Source organism: Martes martes, assembly GCF_963455335.1.
Source record: "Martes martes genome assembly, chromosome: 10".
Lineage (NCBI taxonomy): Eukaryota > Metazoa > Chordata > Mammalia > Carnivora > Mustelidae > Martes > Martes martes.
Window position 1 is genome coordinate 12,407,405 of NC_137898.1, and position 8,989 is coordinate 12,416,393.

Below are 8,989 nucleotides of genomic sequence, written 5' to 3' on the forward strand. Positions count from 1 at the left end.
TGGTCTGGGCCTCTGTTGCTGCCATGATCCTTGCACATGTACTATGCATGTACCTCTCTAATAGTTCGATGTGAAACCCCAAACACTGAGTTTAGGACATTGGAGATATAGAGTGATGATTCACTGAGTTACATCCAATGTGATGTTATTTCAATTGAGACCAGTGGACCTTGGACTCACTCGGGGCACAAAGTTTGGCTTTGGCAGTAATAATTGCACAAACTTAAAAATACGATACTCAAGTTCTGTGCTTCATGAGTTAAATGGGGATAACAAGTAATTAATCTCACAGGTTTGTTAAGAGTAATAAATGAATATTTATCTAAAGTGTCTAGAGCAGTTCCTGGCACATAAGAACAATAGATATAAGCATTCACTAGGCTCAGAAAAACTGAATTGACAGTTTCATATAAGATTATTTATTATAATCAAGATACTACATTTTCTACACCTCTATTTACAAATTTACAAAATTGAAAACTTGGAAAATAATCCATGAAGATCTTTCAACTTCAACAGTGTCAAACTCTACAGATAATTTGTACCCTAACTTTCATTGTCTGGTCCATACTTTAGATCTGGAGTATCTTGTAAGTACAAATGCTTGCTATAGTGAAATATTCCATGTATATACAACACACACACACACACACACACAACACTGAATGAGTTTCACTTCAACCTTTTACTTGTTTATGACTCTGTTCCTCTTTTTTCCATTGCTACAGGGCATCTTGTGATTCCCAAACAACATCCATGGAGAACAACACAGAAGTGACTGAGTTCATCCTGTTGGGACTAATGCCCCAGAGCTGCAGATCCCTCTCTTTATCACGTTCACCCTCATTTACCTCATCAATGTGGTTGGAAACTTGGGGATGATGGTGCTGATTCTGTTGGACTCTCGTCTCCACACTCCCATGTACTTCTTCCTCAGTAACCTGTCTCTGGTGGACTTTTGTTACTCTACAGCTGTCGCTCCCAAGGTCATGGCTGGATTACTTATAGGAGACAAGGTCGTCTCCTACAATGCATGTGCTGCTCAAATGTTCTTTTTTGCAGTCTTTGCCACTGCAGAAAATTACCTCCTGGCTTCAATGGCCTATGACCGCTATGCAGCAGTGTGCAAACCCCTCCATTACACCACCACCATGACGACGGGTGTATGTGCTCGTCTGGCCACAGGGTGCTATGTCTGTGGTTTCCTGAATGCCTCTATCCACACTGGGATCATTTTCAGGCTCTCCTTCTGTAAGTTCAATGTGATCCATCACTTTTTCTGTGATACTCTTGCCGTCATGTCTCTCTCTTGTTCTGAGAGACATGTCAGTGATCTGATTCTTGTCTTTGAGGCAAGCTTCCACATCTTTTTTGCTCTTCTGGTTATCTTGATTTCCTACCTGTTCATTTTTATCACCATCCTGAAGATGCCCTCAGTGGAGGGATACCTGAAGGCTATATCCACCTGTGCCTCCCACATCACTGCACTATCCATCTTCTATGGGACAATCATTTGCATGTACTCCCAGCCCAGCTCCAGCCACTCCATGGACACAGACAAAATCACATCTGTGTTCTATACTATGGTCATCCCCATGCTGAATCCTGTGGTGTATAGCCTGAGAAATAAAGAGGTCAAGAACACTTTCAAGAAGGTTGTTGAGAAGGCAAAATCATCTCTAAGCTTCATCTCTTAGGCTGTAGGATCCACGGTGACCTAGTTTCATTCCTGTCAGATCTTCTCCATGCACTAATCAGGGTTTATAGCCCACACTACATTTAAATTACTGATGTGATACTTTCCTCTTCAAAAGTCTGTCAGTAAAATAGAAGATAGCACACCCAGTTGTACAACATCTGGCTAAGAATAGTCATGAGGGGGGCGCCTGGGTGGCTTAGTGGGTTAAGCCTCTGTCTTTCGCTCAGGTCATGATCTCAGGGTCCTGGGATCGAACCCTGCATCAGGCTCTCTTCTCAGCAGGGAGCCTGCTTCCCCCTCTCTCTCTGCCTGCCTCTCTGCCTACTTGTGATCTCTCTTTCTGTCAAATAAATAAATAGAATCTTAAAAAAATTTAAAAAGCATAGTCATGAGGACCTTAAATATTTAATAATTATGCTTATCAGGAACCTTATTAATTATATTTTATTTATTCATATGTTCACATTTTCCCCACCATATTCTAATGCAAGTATATATGTAAAACAAGACTCAAACCCATGGAAAGAAGTGCATACAAGTATCCATATGTACACATACACACAAGAGTGGGAAATTTGTTAAAGGAGGGAGCTGGAGTATGGCTAGCTTTTAATAAAAAGTTAAAATAATTAATTGTGGATCAGAGTATAATTTAAAATCTAGGATTTTTTATTTCTCTAATTAAAAAACTGTTCCAAGCATCTAAATGAAGAACATGATATGGATTTCTAAATAAAGGTAGACTTTATTTATTAGCTTATTTTTTTCAGAGCTATATAACATCCTAAAGGAGTTAATATTTAGGTCTTCAGAACTGGTAGAAAAAATATCCAGAGTATAAGAAAAGGGGATCAATTGATAATAAAGCAATTTGTCAGATTTCTGTGGAAAACTACCAACTCTTCAACTGTGTAATATAAATGCACTAAGTAAAAATCATGTTATCTATTTTTCTCTCTGAAATACTGAGAGACGGCTAGTGCTCCTCATGTAGGGATACTTTAGTTTCAAATATGTTATTCAGAATTCTTCTAAAACAAAGAAATCTCCTTTCTTTTACTTTGTTTTTTGTTTGTTTTCTTCAGTATGGGCTTATGTTTATTTGTTCTATACTCTGGTTATAATTCCATATTATGTTATTTGTTGTATTTATCAACTTTTTCCATCTTGGCCATTGGGCGCACTTTCACTTTGACCTCTGTTTCCTTTGGATGTGCCCCAGTCCTTCTCTTTGTGTTTTTGGTTTGTTTTGCTTTGTTTTGTTTTTGCTTTTTTCTTTCTGGAAGTACAAGTTGCTCTGGGCTTATCTTGTGTTTTTCGTGTCCCAGATCTAAAATCAGTGATTTGCCCAAAGAGCCCTGCTTCCTTTTATTAGAGAATTATACTTAGGAAACAATATCTGAGGGCTGAGTGTTCTCATTGCTACTGGGGAGTCACTTCTAGACCCTTTAGGCAGACACAGAAAATATGTGTGTGTGTGTGTATATGTACGTGTGTATACAAACAAATCTATCAAATCTACACTTCTTTGTATTGATATCTATATTGAGAGAGAGAGAGAGAGAAACATGACCTCATAGTGATGTCTTTCATATAATCCTCTTTATTTCAGCCTTTTCCCTTTCTTCTCTGGCCAACTCTAGTTTATTTGTTCAGCTCTACCATATATGTAAAGCCTTTCAAAAATTGTTAACTAGCACCCCCATAGGCAACAAATTTGGCAACTACAGTACAGTCTTTCTGGAATGTTCCTTCTATTTTTAGCCTGTGGAGTTGATAATTTCCAATCAACATATTATATCAGTTCTTTTTTCCCTCCCCTTTTGGTGCCATAGTTCTTTTGTAGTAGTCTGCATTTTATCCTGGGTCCACCCACATTCCAGCTGATTTTTTTGTACTTATAAAGAATAAAGTTCACTGATAGTGATGTACTTTATAGGTTTTGACAAATTCATTCCTTCATGTATCTGCCATCCTAATACCATTCAGGATAATTCCATCACTCTAAAAATCCCCCATGTGTGGGGCACCTGGGTGGCTCGGTCATTAAGCATCTGCCCATGATCCCAAGGTCCTAGGATTGAGCCCTGCACTGGGCTCCCTGCTCAGCAGGAGGCCTGCTTCTCCCTCTCCTACTCCCCCTGCTTGTGTTCCTTCTCTCACTGTGACTCTCTCTGTCAAATAAATTAAAAAAACTTTATGAAATAAAATAGAAATCCCCCATGTGTCCCTTAATAGACAACAACTTGCCCTTCTCCTAACCCCTGGGTACAACTGAACTACCATCCATCCTTACCGGTTTTCCTTCTTCAGAATATCATATGAACAGAATTATATAACATGTGGTCTGATTCTTTCACTTTCTGGTTTTGGTACGATTCTTTCGCTTATTTTTTTTTTTTTCCAATTCAATCCATTCATTTATTTATTTAATTTTTACCTATTTTTTTAAATTTTATTTTATTTCTTTCCAGTGTTCCAAGATTCATTGTTTATACACCACACCCAGTGCTCCATGCAATATGTGCCCTCCTTAATACCCACCACCAGGCTCACCCATCTCCCCACCCCTCTCCCCTCCAAAACCCTCAGTTTGTTTCTCAGAGTCCACAGTCTCTCATGGTTCATCTCCCCTTCCGATTTCCCCCAACTCTCTTCTCCTCTCCATCTCCCAATGTCCTCCGTGTTATTCCTTATGCTCCACAAGTAAGCGAAACCATATGATAATTGACTCTCTCTGCTTAACTTATTTCACTCAGAATAATCCTCCAGTCTCGTCCATATTGATACAAAAGTTGGGTATTCATCCTTTCTGATGGAGGCATAATATTCTATTGTATATATGGACCATATCTTCTTTATCCATTCATCTGTTGAAGGGCATATTGGCTCTTTCCACAGTTTGGTGATTATGGCCATATTGGGGTACAGATGAATATTGGGGTACAGATGGCCCTTCTCTTCACTACATCTGTATGTTTGGGGTAGTGCAATTGCAGGGTCATAGGGCAGCTCTATTTTTAATTTCTTAAGGACTCTCCACACTGTTTTCCAAAGTGGCTGCACCAGTTTGCATTCCCACACTTAAAATCATTTATGCTCTTCTAAGAGTCATCAGCTCATATCTTTTTATTACTGAATAGTATCCCATTTACTGCTCAACCAGTTGCCTTAGCCATTCACCTTTGGGAGCATACCTGGTTGTTTCCTAGTCTGGGTGATTCCCCATGAAGTTATATACGTTTTCAAGCAGCATTTTGGGGACATGCACTTTCAGTTTACTGTGGCGGTAAACACCTATGAGTGCAAGTGCTGGGTCATATGACATGTCTGTGTATAACTTGATAAGGAATTGCCAGATTGTTTTTCAGAGTGATTGTACTCTTTGCATTACCACAATGCAATATGACTTATGATTCTATGACTTCAAATTTTTAGAGTATTGAGTACTGTCAGGTTTGGGGTGGGGGTGGGTTAACCATTTAATAGACACATGATGATAATCTAGTAGCTTTACCTCTTCGTACAAATTTTTCAATCTGCTTGTTAATATTTCCAAAAATCCTCCTCAGATATTGATTGATATTAAGTGGCATCTGTAAATCAACATGAAGTTATTGACATATTAAAATCTTCTGATCCACAAACATGATATACCTCTTCTCCTATATAGATTCTCCCTGATTCTGTTCATTGGTGTTTTGGTTTTCTGCTTTCCATTACTGCACATATTAAGTTAGATTCTACCTAATTGCAAATTAATGAACAAAGGTGCTCTACACACAGTCTGATTCCTCTACAATGACATGTGCAGCCATGTTGGGATTTCAGAGGCTAATCAATGAGAATGAGTACAGAATTTTAGAGAAATGAAATTCTTAGGGGAATAGGAACCCCTGAGGGCATCCAGAGTTCCTCATCCAATTTACTTATAAAAGAAACAATTTAACTGCTTCTAGGGACTTTGTGTTGTTAAGTGAGCACACAGATACATTTGCCTTATGTTGTCATTTCTTCTTTTCCTAATTTTTTTTTAAAACCCAACCTAGCCTTTATTCACTCTGAGCTCGTGAGTCATTTTAAATATATTTTTTTAATTTATTTATTTTGTGAGAGAGACAGAGTGAGAGAGAGCATGAGAGGGGAGGTCAGAGGGAGAAGCAGACTCCCCATGAAGCTGGGAGCCAGATGTGGGACTCAATCCCAGGACTCTGGGACCATGACCTGAGCCGAAGGCAGTTGCTTAACCAACTGAGCCACCCAGGTGCCCCCTTTTCCTAATCTTGAAAGACATTAGTTCTATAATACAAGGTTCATACATTTCAGTATGCCTATTCCTGTTAGGATAAATGTATACAGTAGCCACTGAGATCAGTACACAAAACAGCTCCATCCACCAAAATTGTCTCCTGCTTCCTTTGTGGTCAGCCTCTCCCAACCCCCAGATCCTCATAACCTCTGATTTGCTGACCACCCCATATAGTTTTCATTTTCAGATTATCATAAAATGGAATGATACAATATGCAACCTTTTGAGTCTGGCTTCTTTTATTTAGCACAATGTAATTAAGATAAATGCATTTCCTTGCCTATATCAATAGTAGGTTCCTTGTTGTAAAGCTTTGTTCCTTTATCGAGATTAATTTATCTACCATAAAACTCACCAAAGTATATAATGCACTGGTGTTTAGTATACTTACAAATTTGTGCAATCATCATCCTAGTTAATTCTTGAAGATTTTCATCACCTCAGAAAGACTCTACACACCCAAATATCTGTCAGTGTCCATTCCACTGCAAGCTCCTTCCTCTGGTCCTAGGCAACCATTAATCACCTTCTGTCTCTATAGAGTTGCCTAGCCTATACATTCCCATCATGTCTTATGTAATATGGGGTCATTTGTGACAGACCTCTCCCACTTGTCAAAATGGTTTTGAGATTCATTCATATTCCAGTGGTGTACCAGTATTTCATTCCTTTTTGTTGCCAGAAATACTCCTCTACATGGCTAAACCACACTTTGTTTATTCACTCATCACTTGATGGGCATTTGGGTGCACGTGGTGTTAGTGTTTTAGGTATGGGTGCTGACAGAAGAGCTTTAGGGCTGGTGTGTGAGGAAGGCATGAACACAGCCCTGGGATCTAGTGTGTGGACATTCCTGTGGCAGTGGTGGCTCCAGTGTGTAGGCACCAGTGGAGTGGTTGTGCAGATGAGGTAACTATAAAATAACTTTAAAATAAAAATTTAAAATAAAATAACTACAAAATAATGCAGAAATAAATTAAGGAAGACCTAAATAAGTTGAAAGATATCCCATGTTCATGAGAAGGAAAATTTAATTTTAGTTTAAGATGTCAATGCTAACCAAAGTGATCTAGAGATTAACAAAATCCTTTCAAGATTCCAGTAGCTTTTTTGGCCAACACTAAAATGCCAATCTTAAAATTCATTTGAAATTAGAAAGGGCTCAGAATTGCCAAAACAAGCTTGGAAAACAAAGTCAGAGGAATCACATTTCTTGATTTTAAGACTTATTAAAAATTTATAGTCATAAAAACTGTGTGGTACTGACATAAGGACAGACTAATCAATCAGTGGAATAGAATTGAAAGTCCAGAAATAAGCCCATATATATGTGGTCAATTGATTTTTGCAGGGATGCCAACTCCATTGAATGTGGAAAGAACAGCCCCTCCAATAAATGGTGCTGAGACAACTGGATTTTCATACATAAAAAAATTAATGTTGTATCCTTACCTCATATCATATAGAAAAAGGGAACTCAAAATGGATCAATTACCTAATATAAGAGATAATCCATACATTTTTAAAGGAAAACTTAGGGATAAATTTTCATGACTTTAAATTTATTTATAGATTTTTAAATATGACATCAAAAGCATAAGTAATAGTAGAAAAAATAGACTAACTGGATTTTATCAAAATCAAAGACTTTGTACATCAAAAACACCAACAATGTGAGAAAATAACCCACAGGATAGAAAATATATTTGCAAACCACATGTCAGATAAAGATTTGATATTTAAAATATATAAAGAGCTCATATAATTTAATAATGAAAAAACAAACAACACAAATTTAAAATGGATAAAAGACTTGAATAGACATCTCTCAAAAAACATACATAAATAATCAATAAGCACATGAAAAGATGATCAAAATCATGAATTATTAAGAAATGCAAATCAAATTCACAGTGAGGTGTCATTTCACATGTACTAGGAAGGCCATTTTTTTTAAGGCTCTATTTTTTCTTTTCAGGAAAATAGTAAGTGTTGAGAGTATAGAGACGTTGGAATCCTTGTACACTGTTTGTGAAATGTAAACAGAATAGCCACGGTGGAAAACCATTTGATATGTCCTCAAAAAGCAAAACAAATACCATATGACCTAGAAATTCCACTCATAAGCATATATTCCTCCAAACTGAAAACAGGCACTCAGATGCTTGTATTCTAATGTTCATTGCAACATTAATTGCAACAGCCAAAAGGTGGAAACAATACACTGTCCGTCAGATGAATGGATAAACAAAATGTGACATATCCATAAAATGGAATATTATTCGGTCATAAAGAAATTAAGTTCTGATACATGATACAACATGAGTGAATCTTGAAAACATTATGCCAAGTGAAATAATCCAGATACAACAGAACAAATGTTGTATGATTCCATTTATATGGAATATCTAGTACAGAGAAATTTATAGAGATATAGATTAAATTAGAGATTACCAGGTAGTAATGGTTGCACAGCATCATGAATGTACTTAATGCCACTGAATTGTGCACTTAAAGTGGATAAAATGACAAATTTCAAGTTACATATACTGTGTTACAATAAAAATATTCAAAAAAAGAAAACAATGATATAATGTCCTACTAGCATAAAGATGGAAATACAGATCAGTACACTGGAATTGAGAATCTAAAACTAAACCATGGTCTTGATGACCAAACCAGTTGATTTTTTACTAAGATTTTAAAACCAATCAACAAGGAAATACTAGTCTTTTCCAGTGGTTCTAGGACAACTACATATCCAATGGGCAGAAGAATGAACATGGACCCTGACTCATACAGTATAAAAAATTTAACTCAAAATGCACCAGAGACCTAAATATAAGAGATAAAACTATAAAGCTCATTTAAAAAATAGAAATAAATCTTTGGACCTTGGCTTGTTCGTTAGGTATGACACTAAAAGCACAAGAGACAAAAAAAAAAATTAAGTAAACCATATTTTATCAGAATTCCAAGTT

At 37.0% G+C, this 8,989-nt stretch overlaps 1 pseudogene across 1 annotated transcript; it reads left to right on the forward strand.

The window, feature by feature from the left end:
- The first annotated feature begins 756 nt into the window (after nt 1–756).
- On the forward strand, nt 757–1,697 carry LOC308351091 (olfactory receptor 5B3-like; annotated as a pseudogene). The gene has a single exon. The product of its transcript is annotated as an olfactory receptor 5B3-like (transcript).
- The last annotated feature ends 7,292 nt before the right edge of the window (nt 1,698–8,989 follow it).